The 20,315-nt window shown below is 42.9% G+C and overlaps 1 long non-coding RNA gene across 1 annotated transcript; it reads right to left on the bottom strand.

Moving 5' to 3' along the window:
* Positions 1-45: 45 nt before the first annotated feature.
* Positions 46-11,585, bottom strand: LOC109311622. The gene is made up of 3 exons (XR_002101550.1): positions 11,572-11,585; positions 6,167-6,169; positions 46-1,476 (listed from the first exon to the last, which is right to left on the bottom strand). It is a non-coding gene; the product is annotated as an uncharacterized LOC109311622 (long non-coding RNA).
* Positions 11,586-20,315: the final 8,730 nt, after the last annotated feature.

Here is a 20,315-nt window from a genome sequence, read left to right as displayed (position 1 = left end):
ACTGCTGTTTGTCAGAGGAATATACAAGGAAGGTGCAGGTCCGTTCTTTGGGCTGTTCATAAAACACAAAGACGATGAATGATCATGTCTTGATTTGTATATTAAAGGAGGTCTATTGCTACTTCCCTAGGCCATCATCTACCACTGAAGGCAAAGAAAATAAATCATTTTAAAGCTATTTTTAATGTGTATTATTCTAACAGTGTGGTACTTGCCTTCTCTCTATTTTGTGATGGGAGAGTCTTCAAGAAACTTTTGAAGCTCCACAAATGCACACTATTTAGCTTTCCTCCTTAAACCATATACATAATTGGGTAGGGAGGCCCCATTTTGGAATAAGAAAATGAAGAGTGATCTGATTTTCTCTCCACCACCACCAGCCTTGAGGACGTGGTACAACTATACCCCAATTTCACTCTTTTCTCATAGGCCCTGGCCAGAGCAATTCAGGCCAGGCTCTGAATTTGCCTGAGTGAAAAAACCTTAGTCTTTGGACACTTTCATGCGTGGCTATGTTTCATTTCCACAAAGAGGTCATGTATTCATAGTACAGGCTTTTAGCATTTGCAAAACTTCAACTCCAGTATTTTAAAATTGAAAGTTTACTCTGCTCCACAGTTATGTCAGGTTCAAGTCTGCACACCTTACTCAGCCAAAGCTCCCTCTGGAGTAAATAGCAGGGGCAGTTTTAATAAAGACTGTCAGACCTTATCCTTCATTAATTAGTCAAGGCTGATGTTTATGAGAATCACTGGTATCTGGTGTACCAAAGGACTTAGGTTCATATCCCTGGGTTGCAGCAGCATATAAACCTGTTTCATTACAACCACTAGCGATGACAATTTTTCTCTTTAATACAACTCATTACTTTGTGGGAAAATACTAAAGACCAGTGATACGGGCTGCAATTGAAAGAAAAAAAACACAACTCTCTAAACAGTAACAGCCAACAGCAATTTCTGCTTATTGCCCATTACGGTTAGTAGGCACCTACCGTATTAAACTGTGTATATGACATTCAGAATTCTGTGAACTTCCTCCTTTTGCAATATCCATTTGAATGACACAAAGAATGGTGGAGACCATTTTACACAGTATTATTGGGCTACCATTTTTAAGAGTAAGGAGGTTACTATAAGAATATTTGTAGGGATTTGTGCTGATTACCAAGAGGAAGTAAACAAAGTCTTTCCATTTTCTATTTCCTTTCTGGGAGAAAGCAGTAGTGTAGGGCTTTGCCAGTCCAGTACATGCTTAATTGCTGTTCTTCTTTCTGTAGGTGGGTCAACAACCAAGCAAGGAGATGAGAGAAACTAATTCCCCCAAATTATGCTGCAATTGTTCATAGAGCAGTGTGAGGGACGTTATGCAGATGGAATAAGCCACTGAGTAACATACAGATTTTGTGAGATGTTATGTGAGTTATCACCTGCTAGTGGATTGCCATGAGAGAAACTCTGACACTTATCCAGGGGTCTAAAAAAACTATAGTATAGAAAAGTGGCAGGGCATGGTCCCAGACTGGGCCCTGAGGCAACCAGAGGCTGGGTCCTCCACGGAGCTGCCCTGGCTGCCAGAGTGTCTCCGTGGCTGGCCCCTCACCCTGGTGCTGAAGCGTGCAGCCCCAGGTCATGTGTTCAGCACATGAGACTCTGCGGGCACTTCAATGAGTGGCTCTCAGAGCTGCTCTAATTAATACACCCCCCCACCCCATCTCTGGAGCACTTGTAAAAATGCCCCAAGGTACTTTCCCAAAGAGTGGGAAATCCAGGTTCTAGGCCCTTCTCCCCTAGATACTGGGAGACTGACTCTACACCTCCCTCTTTCCAGTTTAACCAGCTTCCCATTGGAACTGAGCTACTGGGTGGCTGAAAGGGAAACATGTAAGGCCAAAAGGAGAGCAAGCTAATGGAGCATGGTTCGCTGAGATGAACACTGTTCTGGAGGCAAGGAGGTTCTGACTCCTGACGCTGCCCCTACTGGGATGGAAGTGATTGTACTGCTATTATCCAATTTATCCATTGACTGTTACGCTCAAATTCACCACTGGGGCTAGTGCTCATTTCACTGATCCAAATTCCTTTTGGTACTGCATAGAACCCATGAGTACTGATATCAAATGAAAGGGACATTGTGAAATCCTAACTTAGCTACCAGGTCAGAACAGACTGTAAGGACATTACCTGATTATGAAATCAGTGGCACATGTTGGGAGATTTAAGTACTTTTAAATATCAAGTTCCATAGATGCCAAAATATTAATTTAGGAGACTAATTTTAGGCCCCCTTCTTTAAAAACCTTTGAAAGTCATGATACTGAATATTCAGAGGATTTTAAATCCTATCCAAGTAGAGAAGTACTCTGGAACATTAATTTTAATTGTGTCCTTATTTTAATTTGACCAATATACCTGTTAGTTTTATGTCTACTGGGAAAGAGGATGACCCATTTCTCCTTTTCTTCCAGGGCTTTTTCCCTTTGCCTTATCCATCATGTACATTTCCCTGGGTCCCTATCTCTTTTTCTTCATTCCCTCACCCCATATCACAGAAGGAACCAAAGACATGGATTGAAACAGAGGGTGAAGGAGGAGCATCATGGAGAAAAGGAAAGTGGCCAGAGAATGGGAGAGAATCCAGAAGAGGAGCTGTCAGCTGCAAATTCCTCAAAGACAGACATGCAGAAGAAACGAAGATGGTGAACTAATGCTGCATTTACCCTTTCTCCTATAGCCAGAGGGTGCAGTCATTGCTGGGGATATTAAAGAACTGGAGGTACCCAAAGGGCAGCTCTCTTTGGAGATCTGTGGTTTGTCATTTGGACTGTCTGCAGTCTTGGCTTGCATGGGTCTTCATGGCCCCACACTCTGCCTAAACTTTATCCCCATCAAGAGGTTACGTAGAAACCACAGCCCACTCAGAGCTGCCGCGTTCTGGAACACATTGTTCCTTTCTGAGAAGTTTGGCAGAGGACAAGAACAAAGGAGTCATGATTATTGCTAATTATATTATAAACAAATAAGAGCAGTTTCTTAGTTATTTCTGTCATATATATCTATATCTATATATATCTATATATCTCTCATATGTATATGAGATTATTCTGGTCAAGCACATGACATCCAAGAATTGTGCCTTCTTCAAGAATCATCAGCGAGCTGTCCATTGTCCAGTTTCTGTGTCAGTGGGAAAGAATTGTTTCACATTTTTTTTCTTTTTTTTTTTGCAGCTGCTGATATGCAATGGGCCAGACAGAATAGCCTGTTGGGCCTCATTGTCTGAGTCAATTGGGCTCCAGCTGCAAAGTTCATCCCGTTTCATCTCCAAAGTTCCTTAACAGTGGTCTGTGTTCTCCCTATTGCCCAAACAAAAATATGTATAAACTGCTAACTCCCTTCCCCTCAAAACCCTGATGTAACAGAAAGCTGCACACATGGTGCTAAGTGTGCTGGAGCAAAAACTTGCCTAATACATGTGAATACTGACAGTACTCATTATGAATGGACATGATTTATGTGCCTGTCAGCAAGGAATCAATCATGACAACAGAGTCAACGGCAGTATCAACAACAGTAGCAGGACTGGAGGGTCAGAGCCAAGATGGGATAGTCCCTCTCTACCACCTGAGGGAAAGGCAAAGAGATGGATGAAGTAAAATACATCCATCCTTAAGGACATGCTAAATTTTAATACATCTCTTGAGCCTTGATAATGTCTTGTCATGTTTCTTTGTTAGGGGGATGAGGAACGGGTGACAAGTGGGCGCATATGGGAAAGCCATTAGAGATGGGATCTGAAGGCACAGGAAAGGAGACAGTGCTTCACTGAGATACAAATGTGACATCAAAGATATTTCAAGGGATCTTCACGTGAGACATTTGTACCAAAGTATGTAATAGACGATTTTCTGTGCTAGACAGATGGAATATGTATTTAAATATAAAACAAACTTCTACCCCACTGACACAGAAACTGGGATAAAATAAACAAACTGAGCACAACAGTTGTATTTGTTCTATTTGTACAGATACTTGTAGAGCCTGGAGTACGTTATTGAGATGCTTTGATCATAATGATGCCTAAAAACTTGTCTGTTGTATCGCCCACCAAGGGCCATTGACTGGGTCTAGAAAAGAAGCAGTTACCATCCAAGCTAAGTACAAGGTAGAGCAATTGTTTTTAATTTTGCCCAATAAAAGGTATCACCAAAAATCTGTGCCTTTCATATATTTTAAGAAATAAAAGTGAATGTAATAAACAGTAAAAAGCAAAGAGATATTCTGATCCAATTACACATTGATAAAAGCTAAAACATGCATAGTTACATGGTGGCAAATGTTAAGACAGGCTTTGTTTGTTTGTTTTTGTTGTTTACTTGTTCAATGAAAAGATACTATAGGTAATTACTGACCTTTAATCTTGATGAAGATTTCTGATATTTACTCTAACACTAACAATCAATAGCATTTTTGTGATACCTGATGACAGGTATAAACAAACAAAGCTGAACTGTGTGGACTGCATGCAATAACCATTTTGCTTGTAGTACTTAACAGCCCTGTTAAAGCATCTTATTTGTTCATTCAACTGCAAAACAAACCTTGCTATGTCCGCTGTTACATACCAAAGCAGAACCATTCTTGAAAGATGAAGCATAACTTGACGGCATCCTGAACACTAGAGTGCAGATTTCAGGGCCAAAAGGACTATTATGGACATCTGTTCTCACTGCCTACATAAGGACCCAGGACCCAGTAAGGTGTGCATCAGACTCATAGCTCATTTGAATTACACTAAAAGCCAAGTGGTCTGAAACTCCTACATTCCTATCCAAGTGGTCTGAAACTCACTTAATCTGCAGTGGGTTGCCAAATTAGGGAAGAATTGCTTTGCTGTTTGCTGCAGTTTTCAGTTCAAAGGGCACCACTTCTCCAGTCCTTTGGGGCTCATTGGTGGTCCTGGAGAATCATCGCTCTGAAACAAAAGCTGTAGCAAACAGAGGGAAGGATGTCAGTGGTTCTGAGCAGCTGTGTGCTTGCAGCTCAGTATATCCCTGGATACTCTGCAAACCCTGCAAAGCATCAGGGTTCTCCTGTCTCACATATCCTGTAGAAAGACATCCAGCTCTGCCTTAATGCTTTTCAGCCATGGAGAATCAATCACATCCCTATGTAAGTTATCCAGTCACTCAATTACCCTCACTGCTGAAAAAAATCGGGCCTCGTTTATAGTTCAAATCTGGGTATCAGGCTATTGAGGCAAAACCTCCTATTTACAAAGCCAGGAATTTCTTCAGTGAAAATATACTTGGGATAGAGAGTGCCATCAGTAACAGAACATGGAAATCATTTTTTATAAATGTAATAATAAAAATAAACCTCTCTCATCAAACTGGATATACCTTCAGAAAAGAAAGTCAGGGTGCACTTTGAGTTGTTTGCTTATTATAAGCCACTCTGAGCCTTTTGGATACCGCAGGATATACATCTAATTCATGATTAATTGATTAGTTAATACACTGGTCTGTAATTATTACCAAGGATCTGGGTTTTCTGTTTCCCACAGAAAAATGAAAAAACCACAGATTTTCCCCCTTGACTGAGAAAAACCCTGCCTTTTCGTGTTAACATAAGAAGGGAGAGAGTTGGGCAGGGCTGGGGCTGGCACTGGGGCTGCTGCCCAGCTGGGTGGTGTGTGGGGCCCAGGGCCTGGAGCCATGCACAACTGCAAAGCCCTGGTGGAGAGCGAGTGGGGCTGCAGACAGCTCATCCAGCGGGTGGGAGGAGTGAAGCTAGCTCCCCACCACTGCATCCACTACCAGGGGGGCATGGGAAGCACGTGCCCCCCAGATCTGTGCTCGGGGTGGGTGCAGGCTGCCCACTGCTGGCTCAGGTTCCCTGCCCTGCTGCCCTCCCTTGGGGTCTCTGTGGACAAATGGGAGGATGCAGCACAGCAGACCAGAGTGGGGCTCCTTGCTGCCGCGAGCCCTGAGCCACCCTGGTAATGCACCCCCTGTCTGCCCAGCAGCAGTGGAGATGGTGGGGCAGAGTCATGCCCTTGCTGCTGCTGGGTGGCTCAGCACCTCACCATGACAGTGCAAGGTTCCCAGTGACAGCATCGAGCTTCCCCATCTGGTCCTGTTCTGCCTTGTCTCGCTGGGTCCCACCCGCTAGGCCACAGAGGCCCCTGGGGGAGGGCAGCAGAGCAGGGAGCAAAAAGCCTGCAATGGGCAGCTCACATCCGCTCCCCACATCAGGCTCCACACCAGCCATACCACCCATGGGGGAACAGGAGCCACGGTGCAGCCTGCTCTCTGCTGCAGCATCCTCCACCCCCCATGGGCGGCAGCTGCGGCACAGGTGCTGCTGGGAAGGGCAGGGGGCAGTGAACCCAGGTCCCTGACCCCATAGCCCTGGCAGCTGGGGGTGCCCTCTGGAAGGACTGGGGTTTGGAGGGCTGCAGGTGGGCAGTGAGGGGCACCAACAGGGCTGGGCGGCTGTGGGTTGGGAGTGAGGGGTCTGGACCCGCATCCTGGTAAGCAAACAGGGCTGTGGTTTTTCATGACAAAATGCCCAAAATCAAATACCAAAATGTATATATACTTAGAATTTATTTTATTACAGTGATTGCGACACTGGTAGGTTTCCAAATGGCTTTCAGACTGTATATATATCAATAAAACATTGTCTTCAGCTGATACCTGTATAGTGGTGTTTCATTTTAATCACAGATTTGGCAGTTTAATTAGAGATCTTGTGGTTTTGATCAGAGAATTTGTGATTTTTAACCAGAGAAAGCCAGGATCCCTGGTCATTGTCTAATCCCTCCTTTTTATGTATGTGAAACTGATTTTCTTTTTACAACTAAAATAATTGATTTTTGTGTTAACACTCAAAGCTGCCTGTCTGCTTATAAGGAAGAATTTAAGTTTAATAATATCTAACATCTTTCAGTTATTATTTCTCTTGTTTCCAAGGCATTGTTTAGGACTTTCTGGCAAACTTACCAATAATAAATAATTGACTATATAATAATGCTGTGCGTGGGGCTGTACCAAAACAAAACACTACTTTTCCCCTATGTTATATTTGGAAATTTTGCTTCGGCAATACTCTATTGAATCCAAGTTTCTCTAATCATGTATCAGGTATAAAATTAACTTGTTCAGTCCTGGAAACAACACTGAAACTGAAAGGTTGTTTCCTGTGTATGCCTGGCTGGATTTCTTTTTAGGGTTTGTTAACTGATCTCAGACTTAATTCTTTGGAATCTCCTATGGTCAACAGACTTACATATTTTGTATTGTAAAACTGTATGGTATATTGAAGGTTAATGTAGAATTTGGGTTTATAATTGAGGCCTTGTAAGACATTTAAGGAAGACAAGTCTTTATAATTTTTTAGTAAGCATGGACCATTTAATGGTAGCCAGGGAGAAAAGATTCCTTTAGAGCAATGATTTTCAGCCAGGTGCTACACAACCCTGGGTTGCCTTAAAAACCATCCAAAGGTGCCATAGGGTAGTGGTTCACAACATTTTTTATACCAGGACCCATTTGTAAACATCAATGGCTAGTCCTGACCAGTAAATAGTTTAGATTGAAAACAGCCCTTTTGCCCTGCTAGTGCCCCTCACTCCCAACCCACAGTCCAATACCCCCCACTCCTGAACTGCTGCCCCCTGATCCCAGCTCTCTCCCAGAGGGAAGGTGGGGTGGTGCGTATCATGGGTGTCCTGAAGGGACTGGTAGTGGTGGCAGCCAGGCCATGGTTGCAGGGTAGAGCTATGGTGCAGTGTGCAAGTGGCTGGTGGTGGGAGGTAGTGAGGAAAGCATGCCCCACCCCCCACCCCATCCCATCCATTACTCCTCATGCCACTGGTGCTCCAGCTGTTCCAGGATTTATGGCAATGGCAGCAGTGAGTCTTACTGCCCTGCTCCACCTTCCCATGCTGGAAGCCACCTGCTGGGCCACAGAGACAGCTCCTGCCCATGTTGATGTGGCCAAACTGCAGTCTCATGCCCACTATGGGTGCACAACTATGGTGGGGCACATACCCCACCACCGAGCAAGTTGCCTGTGCCCCATCCTGCCTCCCTGACACATTGTCTATGTGTCCCCCCCCACACACAGACTTACCCATGGGGAGCTACAGGAACTGCTCTCTACCCTGCCTGGTTACCATGTGCATGTGTGCGCCTGCACAAGCATGTAGTGCCCCCTGCCTGATTGCCCTCCTCCCACTCCACCCAGCCCTAAGCAGCTTCTTGCAGGCTGGAACTCTGCCAGCCTGCAAGGGGAAACCCATGCTTTCCTGTATTTTTCTGTGACTCTTTGTGACCTTTTCAAATATTCTTGCAACCCACTTTTGGGTCGTGACCCATGGGTTGAGAAACATTGCCATAGGGAGCCAGGCAGTGTTAAGACTGGTAAGTATGCAAACGTGATTCACAAGTTAAACCTAAAGATTTCAAACAGGAATCCATAGTGTTAAAAAACATTCTGACTGGTTGTGGGCTTCAGAACTAAGAGCTACAATTTTCTGATAGGGGCCTTGAGTATCAATAGGGGCCGAGTCTAAAACGGAGATGAACCACTACTCTGTGGCCAACGGCAAAAGGCTAGAGATCCAGAACTTCTGGTTTGACTCAAGTCTCGACTTACTTTTGCAACTAAGTGAATCCAATCATTTCACCTCAGATCTACAAAGCAAATAATTATCCTTATTTCACATATGGACAAAACAACAGAAAAAATAACCAAACATTTTCAAACATTAATACATTTAAGCACCTAAATAAAAGACTTAGGGCAGAATTCAATTTTCTCCTCACATCTAAATCAGGGGCAGGCAAAATATGGTCTGCGGGCCAGATCCAACCTGCCAGGCCATCCTATCCAGCCCACAGAGCCCCTAAAAAGTTTAGAAAATTAATATTTATCTGCCCTGGCAGCCTGTCAAAGCTGACAAGTGCAAGGGGCAGTAGGACCAGGGGAAGCCTCAGCAGGACTGAACAGCGCAGCCCTGCCCACCCCCAGCCATTTCACTCCCTTCCTGCCCGCTCTGCTCTGGCACCACATGGCTGCCGGCTACGTCGCCAGACCAGGGAGCACGGGGCCATGCCAGTGTGTATGTATGCAGGCAGGGACAGTGTGTGTGGGGTGTGGGGGGAAGGACAGGGACTGTGTGTGTGTGTGCGCGTGCGTGTTTGTATCTGTGTGTGTGTGTGAGTGTGAGTGTGCATGTGCACAAGTGGGCAAGGACAGCCTGTGTATGTAGGCAGGGAAAGTGTGTGTGTGTGTGTATGTGTGTAGGCAGGGACAGATTGTGTGTGTGTGCATTCATAGGCTGAGTCCCAGATGCACACTCCACCATATACATGCACCCACAAACCTATACCCACCCCCCACAATATACAAGAGTAAAACTTCATTTTAAGCTGCTGTGCAATTACCTCTATGTAGACTACACAAACACATGTACATTGGGACAAAAATATTTTTTGAAACCAAATTAATGAATGCTGTAGATGTTTGCTTTTTAAAATATAATTTGGTATTTTCCTGGTTCTGAGATGGCAACACCTCTTCCTGAAAGGAGTACTTCCGGGGGCAAGGGGAGGGACTTTTGGTGGCAAAGGTCAAGGGTTAGGGGGCAGGACATCTCGTCACAAGATGGCAACCAGGGGCGGGGCATTTGTCAAGGGGAAGGGCTACCAATGCAGCCCTTGACAGCTTGCCAAAACTCTGTAAGTGGCTCTCTGCCCAAAATAATTCCCCGCCCGGCTCTAAATGAACCTGCATCTTCTTTGATTTTCCAACAAGATATTGTAGCACTAGGGCAAAAGCACCTCTCTCCCATTCTCCTTTTGATCCTGAGTCATTGCTCGTTGAATTTAAAAGCCAGTGGATAAATAGCCGTGGTGTGGGAAAGCTTTTACTCCCCTAGAAGTTCTACACTAGAACATAGAGCAGCATCCATCTCAATGAATCACAAAACTAGTGATTCACTTTCTCATCCCCCTACATATCTCTCTATCTTGGCTTCTGAGGGGGCCAGCCTCCAAAGAAATGCTGGAGAAGACACTAGATAATGCCTGACCTGTAGTTTGGTAGTTAAAGCCTTGTCAGAAGAAAATCAAAGAGATACAGGTTTAAATCCCCTGGGTGCATCCCCATGAGCAGGATCTCCTGGTGTCAAAAAAAATACACTGCACAGCAAATTAGCTGTGCAACATGTGCCATGTGGTTTGTGGCACTTCAAACAGCTTTGAGGCACCACAAACCACATGTGTGTGCTTGTGGGGACCCTCTCCTGTGGGAAATGAGACCTATAATTTAAGTCTTCTGATTCCTGAGCAGGTGCTCTAACCACTGAGATAATGAGGTTAAAATACAAGAGGACCACCCTCAACCTCTACAGTCTAATAGCTGCTAGTTTAAGTTTTCTGGCCAGCTGGAAAGCACATTTGTGACTTGGATGCAGGTACATATCCAGAATGGGTGTACATACATAGATGCATACATTCCTGGCCAGTTCATACCTTCCTGACCATAATCAGTATACACATTCACATTTATGTCTACACTACAAAGGAAGTAGAACCACTACCTGGATGCAAGTGTCAACAATGCCACTTGGATGGAAAAAGAGAAATACGATTCTACTCATAGGGCATGACCATTCAAGCATGGACATGTGTATTCCTGGGGACAAGTGGTAGTGACACACCTTGTCTCCCAGCTAGCGCTGCAATGGAGCACTCTTGTGCCCTGGCAGCCCGTATGCAGCACATTGAGCTGTGTTTTAGCATCCCCAGGCTGGTAGGCTGAGCCCCCAAGGTCCCTGCTAGATGGGGTGCTCTGACCCGGCTCAATGTGTTGCGGTACCAGATGCACATGCAAACGTGGCATCCAGAAGCAATAAACTCTGGTGCAATAAATGCCAGAGTTTATTGCTTTGTATTAATTGCTCGTCAATGTGCCCAGTATCTCTCATTCTGGTCAATTAACTTCCCTCTGAAGACACAAAAGCATTTTTTTTAGCCCAAGCATGGCTGATACCACCAGGTCCAGCTTATTTTCACTAAAGTAGGAAACTCTTATGCCACATGCTATAAGGGTGACATCTTATATCTTTTGCTTTTCAGTCTTCCAGTTTGTTTGGTAATAAAAGATTGGTTGAAGATACGAGCTGCCACTAAGAGCTGTGGAGATGAATCTGTCATGGTAAGTGAAACATACAGTATCCACTTACAGACAAGCTAGAGTAGACATGTTTGACTGTGATAGATAATCTTACTGGAACTGCCTTAGGCACCTAGTAAACACAAAGACTCCTAAGAAGACTTCACCCACACAACTCTCCATTATGACACAACTCATTGCGTAAGTATTTCAGTGATAGAACACGGGCAATTTTTCTCTTGTCCCATAGCACCCCTCAGCATGCACATACACTTCATAGGCTACCTAACAAGCTGCTGATCTTCATCAAGAAAATTGTACAGAGGCATATTAGCCCTAATCTACACTTGAAAGGGTTTGTCTATATAGCTATACTGAGATACACCAGCCAAGTCCACTAGTGGAGTTTTTGTAAGTCTCTACCTTAAACTAGTTCCCTAGATAAAATAAGTTATATCAGCAGAAGGATTTGTTGGTCTGCATCTGCTATGGGGCTTTTAACTACATAGCAACTGAGATTACAAAACAGCAGAAAAGTATCAGCCCCCTTACTGACATAATGTTTAAGCATTTACAAGACCTGTGCATTGAAACGCAAGCCGGTAACAAGGGGTCATTTTTGCCCTTGGCTATGCCAGTGTAAACTTTAAGTCATTCCATCAATTTTAGAGAATTGTTGCTAGTATCTTTAGTTCACCCCCATTGGTTCCAAGATGCAGCAGCTGCACAGATGAATCTCTACTGGGCAACAAAAGTAGTCTTATGTACACACGTCTGGCTGTGCACCATTTGTTTGTAAGCATATCAATTTTACATTTTTATTCATAGGGAGAAAATAAAAACAAAGAAATAAAGGAATTGTCCAAGAAGTAAGAATGGAGTCAAAATATGTCTTTGGGCCCTTTGTGCCCAAAAGCTGGTAAAATGCTTCTCCAAACTAATTAGCTGGTCCAATAAGAGGCAGTACCAAACATAACTTGCTTCTCACATTTTGTTTTAACATACCAGCACTTTAGCCCTAAAAAACTTTATTCTTGGTATGATACAAAAGCTCCAGCCTAGGTCTTGAAGAATGATATTTATAGCATCATGGCATTATCTACATAAATAGAAAGAATGTAAATTTGTCACTAGCTATGTGGGTATGTATATAGGTGGCACAGAGAGAAAGGAATAAATCAAGTTCTGACACCATGACTGCTGACCTGTGTGACCATGGGAAAATCACTTAGACCCAGATCTTCAAAGGTATTCAAGCACCTTATTCCCATTAAATCCTGTAGGTTTTAGTCTCTTTGTGCCTAAATTCCCTTTTAAAAATAAGAACCTTTTAAAAATAAGAACAGCACTTCCCTGGCTCACAAGGCTGTTTAAGGATAGATCTATTAGATCGTGTGACACTCAGTTCATGCATCTACAAAAGACACTAGTTAACTAGTTAGCTCCACAGTAAATGCCTCAGCATCTGGGCATGGTGCAGCGTGGGTGCAGGAAACTAATGAACTCTGCAGCAGGGTAGTACTTATAAATATACGTACTACCCCACTGCAGAGTTTTTTCATGCCAGCTAGCTCCACACTGAAGCACGCTCCTGCTGCAGCCAGCCCCTCTGCAGCACACTGAGCCCAGTTGAAGCACCCCTAGGCTGGCAGGCCAACCCCCAGGGCTGCTCTAACCAGGCTGCACACGCTGCACATGAAGAAACTCTGGAACTGATTGCTCCTGAGTTAATTGCTCCCAGGCACATGTTCAAAACAGCACGCCAAGGAGCAAAAACTCCAAAAGCAATAAGCTCCAAAGTTTATTCACATGAACTAATTGCACATGTAGACACACCCAGTCAGATCTGGTGCAGTCATATAGCCTCTTCAAGCTATATTCTGTTCCACCTGTCACGTATCTGAGGGCACATCCAGATGAGTGTGCACATGCAGTTTCCATAGGTGCAGACCTGTTTGCAACACCGCAAACTGCACGTGCTGCACATGCAGGAATTTGCAGCATGGTGTGGTTTTTTTACACCAGGAGATCCTGGTACCAAAAAACCCATGGCAGAAGAAAGCTGGGTGGCACTCATGGCAGCAGTGTGCGCTGCCCAAAAGTGGAGCCTGGTTGGCCAAAGCCAGGCTCCATCTGCCAGCTAGGCTCTGTGCACCCAGATCACTGCCGCTAGAGCCCAAGGAGCCTCCTAAGATCCTAGGTGAAGCCACTGGGGCCAGCTTAGGTCCCAGCCAGAGCAACTTGCCACATGCCAGAGTATGCATACACAAGTGTTCCTTGGGGACAAGTAGCAGCAGTACAGCTATGTGCCACTACTATTTGTCCCCAGAGTAACACATGTACACGTTCATTTAGATGCACCAAGGGTGGAATTTAACTTCCTTTTTCACAGAGGTGGAGTGAAATCTGACACACAGTGATTAGGGAACTGTTTTGGGAAGTAGAATCCCTTTGGGCTAAGGAAGGCACAGAGCCAAGGTCTCCCAACTCCTAGATAAGTGAGATAACCACTGAGCTATTAGACACAAGATGTAGAGCAGTAGCACCAAAATCTCCAAGCTGAACTGTGTGCAAGTTGGTATTCTTCAAGTATGTGCAATACACTGGGGCCCTCCTAGGTTTAGACACATCTCCACCATCCACCTGGACCATAATGGAGCTTATGTGGTAGCTAGATGCCTCAGGAATCAAAATGGGTGACCTCTGAAAATATGCAGAAACCCAAATATAGGCACTGAAGGAAGTTTGCATTCCCAAATGGATGTACTGTTGGATGCCTACTGAGTTTTGTGGACTTGTGGAGTAGTGACAATCTGGATCACACTTGGGATTTTAGATACCTGAATTCCACCTATATCCCAGGCAGGCACTATGGAACTATCTCAATCTGGTCTTCAGTTCCTATATATGAAAATGCTGTGTGGGTAGTATGTGTTTAGACAGGTTTAAAATCTATGTATAAAGCCAAGGAATAATCTCTAGCTGGGTCAAAATTGCAAGGAGGGGTGGGTTCAGACCAACTTCCAAAAGTTGATTCCTCAGCCAGAGATTTTTTGGCTAAATCTTCTGCAATTTCCAGTTACTATTACTTCTGGCTCTAGCCATTAAAAAGATGAAAAGAGCCTTTCTGTCAAATTTCTTTATTTCACAGCCCATTCCCAGACACCAGAACTCAAGAAGTTCCAAGTTTTTAAGAACCTCAGCAAAAAGTTTACTTTAAGTTTGGTTCCCAAGGCCAGGTGTAAGTTCTGGGATAATGTAAATTATTGTATTGTTTTCCAGGCCAGTCAGCCTGACCTAAAATGGAAATGTAATAAAAGGGACTATAGTCATTCAACCTGGAAACTCATCATGTTTAGTAGAGAATTCTCTACATGACCATATGAATTTCATTCAGTATTGACAAGATGTTATATAAAAGACATTTGCTTTCTTTAGGACTCATGACTTTTTAAAGGTGCAACATAAAATAACTAAAAACATAGAGAAGTTTTCGCTGACCTTTTTCTTAACTCTTTTTAAAAATCAGCATGATAATAGTGCATTACTAGTTAATACTGACCATACTGGAATCATTCTTTTACCTCAAAACAACTGGAGGATATTTTTGCTATATATTTATTCCTAATTTTTTAAAGATGCCAGCAACCATGTTCATATCCTTTTGCTGAACAAAGAAATTCTATAACTTTTATCGTGATATATAAACTTTTTCTTATATACAGTGATATGGCTAACGCAGAAGCAGCAACTTTTATGAATATCTGTCTCCTTCAGGTTAATTGCTTCCAGCTCTTTTTCCTTTTTTTACTATTATTTTCACAGGAACTTACTACACAATTATGACAAACATGTAACAAGGCAATTCTGTGCCCTGGACAGCAGCAGCACAGAGGGCAGTGACGGCTGCTGGGCCACCACCAGTGGCAATGTAGCTAGTTGGCAGCTGCAGCAACTGTATATTTATGACCCCCCATTCCCCCCAGCCAAGTGGGCACCTGGACCTACTGCCCTGGTTGCCCCTCCTTAGTTATGCAATTGCTTATGGGCACTTATACTTCCAAACAATTTGAAATGAATTTATGAGAGGAAGATAGTAAGCGAAGACTATCGAAAGAGTGATTGTTTGAGCTTAAGAGGTTGATCATAGCAAGCTGCAAAGCCTAACATGGTAGGAGATAAAAAGAGGAATTGAGGGGAGTACATACCTTAATTCAACAAGATCCCAAAGCCCTTGCTGATCTTTAAGCTAAAGGATAGTTATAATGTCCTTGCCTGTGCACATGATTAAAGTTGGGCACATTTTTAAATGCCTTACTGAATTAAGGCCATATGAAGCAAAAGAGAGAGAAACAGGAGACCTGAGCAGAGAAGAAAGAAAGTCAGTCCTTAAATATCTGAACAAATTTGTTGTAGTAAAAACATCTAGGGGAGGTCCTGATGAATGCGGCTGAAGATAGGCAAAACGAAAATGAAAGAAGCAATCAAGGTAAGAAATGAGAGAGGAATAGACAAGCAGTTAGGCAGTGCCCACAGAGAGGAAAGAACAACCGTCACATTGTTACATCTTGTTTTGAGGGCAAAGTCTTTTAAGATGTTTCAACACAAAGGAAATTACATGCGGGTGCTATTTTATAATATCCAATGTTAGTAAAATATTTATTAGTATAACCATGGATTTACTTCAGCAGAGAAAGAATAAAAATAGGATCTAGTGTGATAACTATGCCTGCAGTAAATGCGGGATATCCTAACTACCAAAAGGTATTATTTCGACCATAAATCTTCCTCTCTCATATGGAATAACTTTTAAAAAATCAGCCTGACTAACATCAGCATCTCGAGACTTCATTATTTAGGCTATACTATAACTAGGCTGCATCAATCAGACAACTGGTTAAAGTTCAGAGATAAGCATGCCCAACAAGATAGCACTTCTCCTGCATTAAACTACGTGCCTTAGCTGTGCTAAGTTTCAGAAACTGCTTCCTATATAGCTGAATCTCCAGTATGCAGAGCAGTAGGATGCTGGCACAGTGTTCACAGTCTGGTATGAACACTAGGAAGCCATAGCAATATTGGTCAGTTCTTCATAACTTCATTTCCCAAACGTTCATAATTAAACAGTTTTTATTTAAGTAATCAGCATGAAATCCTTAGCTTTGTTTTTGCAACCGGTATTGTGTTTATGGAGCCAAATATTGAAAACTTTGATACTGAATACCTTGTATGTGTTAATTTTGGCAATCTCTAAAGATTCTGTAGATGCCTTGCTATGTTACCACCACCCACTCTTCAACCCCCCTGGCCATCAGTCCCTCCAAACCACTGAGATGTGTTTCTCTTTTAATACTTTCTTACAGTATTTCTCATGAAAATCACAGGGAATCGTGTGTGATTTCAGCAGAGTGAAACTTGATATCAAAGTGTCTGTAGGACCAGAAGTTTTTAAAGAAAACATTTCTTAAATCTTGTGTTCACTGCTGCTTCAGCAGGCCAATTAGACTTGATGGGAATTCGAGAAAGCTGTCGCCAGGCATTGCAGCAGGAATAGCAAACAAGGCCCAAAGCAAATAAACGAATGGGCAAAGTGTGGCCATCCTCAGAACCTCCTAGCTGATGACCTTCTCTTCTTTGAAAGCGGGATGACTGCGGTACTAGATGAAGGAACTCCAGGTTAATGAGGTTTGACATTAGTTAACAGCAGCAATTACTAGAGAGCAATTAATCAGGGAAAGTCTCCAAACAGAAGGAGAATAAATAAACGGGCAGCAACATTCTGATCCTTTTACCCCCTTAGATAAGGACATGGTCCAGGTGTCATGCTGAGGTGGAACTAATCAGTCTTGCTCAGTTTCTCCCTGGAACTTTGTGTCTCTTCACACATCCATCTTCCTTCCCGTGGAGACAAACATGCATTCACCAAGTTGCTAACAACTCATCAGAACACAGGTCCTACAATAAATCAGGGCGCAAAAACACATTAAAATTCCTCTAAGCTAGCCCCCTATTTTTTAAAAGATTTTCAACAGGCAAATAACTCATTCAAATGAAATTATTATTATTATTATTATTATTATTATTATTATTTAGGAAACTCAGGGCCATTTGCCATATTTTATTAATGTTTACTGTGTACACAGAATTATTTTTCACAACCACAAGCACCAAAGAATCGCAGCTATCACATTTATAGGTAGCAAGTTTGCTAGCTTGGTCCTTTTGTTGGCCAACAAGTTTACATTGTGTGATCTCCACAAACACCTGCAATGAATGTCATGGAGTATATGAGGACTAAACTGTGGCTTTGCCTCGTGTGCTGGGGATGAGGAAGAATGGAGTGATAGTTATTCTACCACAAGACGAGACCTTTGCATTGTGACCCTGTCAGTCACAATATAGTGCCTGGTTTCTATCCTGCTCCTGGGGGAAGGAAATCTATGCCAGCTCTGCACCTGGCCCAGATTACTTCTACTCCCATGTGCCAACTCATCTGTGTTGGCTGGTACACTAAGGAAATGGATCCAAATTTTGACCACTCCCACCTACATGGATCAGGATAACATGCTCTCCCCACACCAGATTCAAAATGCATAAGCTACACAGGGAAGTAACAGGATATCTTCAGCTCCTTCCCTTCCTTGGGTGGACATGTTGTGTGAATCCCAAAATATGTACAGACATTTTTGTCCAGCTCATATGACAATGTCAGAGGGCTAGGGGGGAAAGAATGAAGCCTGTGTAATGTGAAAACACTAATCTCCATAGCTAGTCATATTTAATTCACAGAATTTACCCAAGAAGGCTAACTTGCTCATGGTAAAATATTATTAATGATGCTGGGTTTTTTCCATGCATATGTCTACTTCTTCCCCATAAAAATATCCCTGAAATATTAAAGCATAACATAAATGCTGCTATATTAGTCTAATATTCTGGGCAATACAGCTTTGATCTAATTCAGTACAAAGCTTATTCTGTTCAATGCAGATAGGTTTAAATAGCTCTGACCTAATAAGCCCTCTTAAATAACTCTCCAGAAAATCACAATTACATAAATATCACTTGATAGTTTAGATTTTGTTCAGCTGCCAACATGTTTGTGGGGAAAGAGTGAGTAAAACTTTAATTAAAAGAGGGTGGTTGTTTCCAAATATTATTCTGAAGGTAAATTTATAAAAACCCACAAGAGTAGCTAAGGCCACTATGGAAAAAAAAAATAAAGGAAGAGCAAATATAACCAAAAATAAATATAGAAAGCTAAGCTATGAAAATGAAGGGTAATACATTTAAATAGCTGTACTATGATTTCCAATTAGATTTGGAGTATACTTTCTACTACTAAATTAAAGTTAGCAATATACAGTAGTGGGAACTATAATATGTCGTGAAGACCATAATATGTAGAAAGTCTGTGGATGAAACCCTGGCTCCATTGAAATCAATGGCAAAATTCCCACTGACTTTAGTGGGGCCAGGTTTGTACTCTGTGGGCATGTCTACACATGAAATTAATTTGACTCAATGAACTCTGGTGTAGTTCACACTTGAGTTTATTGCTCCTACAACTGTAGCACATGGAGCCAGGGTGGAGCAGCCCTGGATGGTAGAGGGCCCTGGGGGTCAACCTGCCAGCCTGGGGCTTCTCTAGCTCAGCTCAATGTGCTGCAAGAGCAGCTGGCTGTGATATGAGTGCTTCAGTATAGGGCTAGCTGGAGGCAGCCCCCACTCTAAAGCACTGGCCCAGCCAGCCCTATCAGCATGTGCACTTGCTTTGCAGTGCACTAAATAACACCACTGTAGTACTTTTGTCATGCAGTACTACCCTACGGTGGTGTTTATTAGTTTACTATATCCTCATAGGGCCACGTTTGTAGACAATGATGTTTTACTGCAGAGCTAATTAGGCAACTCTGCAGTGAACATCTCATGTGAACATGTTGTGTGAATCCCAACATTTGTAGACACTATTGTCCAGGTCATATGACATAATGTCAGAGGACTGGGGAGAAAGGAGTGAAGCTTGTATAATGTGAAAACACTAATCTAGCAACCATTCAGATTGTGATACTTTACTCCGCAGCTAATTAGTCCACTCCGCAATTAAGCACATGTGTAGATGCAGCCTGTATGTGCAAAACTCCCCTTGAATTTAACTACCGAATAAAAGTTGCTAGTGCTATTTTGGTGTTTATATTTCTCATTTATAAAGTTTATTGCTAAATAGTGTATTATTTTTATGGAATACATAGCAAACTAGACAATACACAGTAAAGCAATAGACAAGAGATAAGCTCATTAAAGTGTTCATTATTTACTACTGGTTCATAGTTTCAAAAACCTTCCATAAGAATTCTTCCACTGACTATAGCTGACATATGTAAGATCTGCGCTGTTTTAAACAGGAATGGTATTTGGCTTTCAGCCTAAAATATAGTATAAAGTGCACCCTCTACTTTTTGTTCTACCTAAAAAAATATTAGACTATAGTACAATGGTTTAAACAGGTGCCAAACTTGCTTCAGTTTTCTTGCTTCAGTTTGCTTCAGATTTCCTGGGTGCACCTACATGTATGATTAATGCGAAGTATATCATGCTGGAGTTTATTCCCCCCAGGCACACTGTTTGAACATGTGCCTAGCACCACAACATGCTGAGCTGGGCTGGAGCAGCAGCCACAGCTCGTAGGGGACCCAGAGGACCAGCCTACTAATCTGGGGTTGCTCCAACACAGCTCAACATGCTTTGGGGGGGTGGGAAGGGGCTGGAGCGTGAAGATGCTTCATGGTGGGGCTAGCCAGCAGCAGCACCCCCATTAAAGCACCCTCATACATCAGCCAGCCATGTCAGCATCTACATGTGCATTGCTGCACAGTAAATAACGCTGCCACAGGATAGTACTTGTTCTAACCTACAGGAAGTATTTATTAGTTTACTGCAGCCTAATAAGACCTCATGTATAGATGCGGAGACCTTACTGTGGAGTTATTTAGGCAGCTCTGCAATAAATGTCTCATGTAGACACATTCCCTGAGAACTTAGACAAGTCTTTTAGGTGTCTCCACTTGCATGTTGCAAGGCCTAAACATTAGGCACCTTGATTTAAGAAGCAACTGTAAATCAGTGGTC

Source organism: Crocodylus porosus, unplaced genomic scaffold, assembly GCF_001723895.1.
Source record: "Crocodylus porosus isolate Cpor-Errol unplaced genomic scaffold, CroPor_comp1, whole genome shotgun sequence".
In the NCBI taxonomy this organism is placed as follows: Eukaryota; Metazoa; Chordata; order Crocodylia; family Crocodylidae; genus Crocodylus; species Crocodylus porosus.
This window is presented reverse-complemented; position numbering and strand designations above follow the sequence as displayed.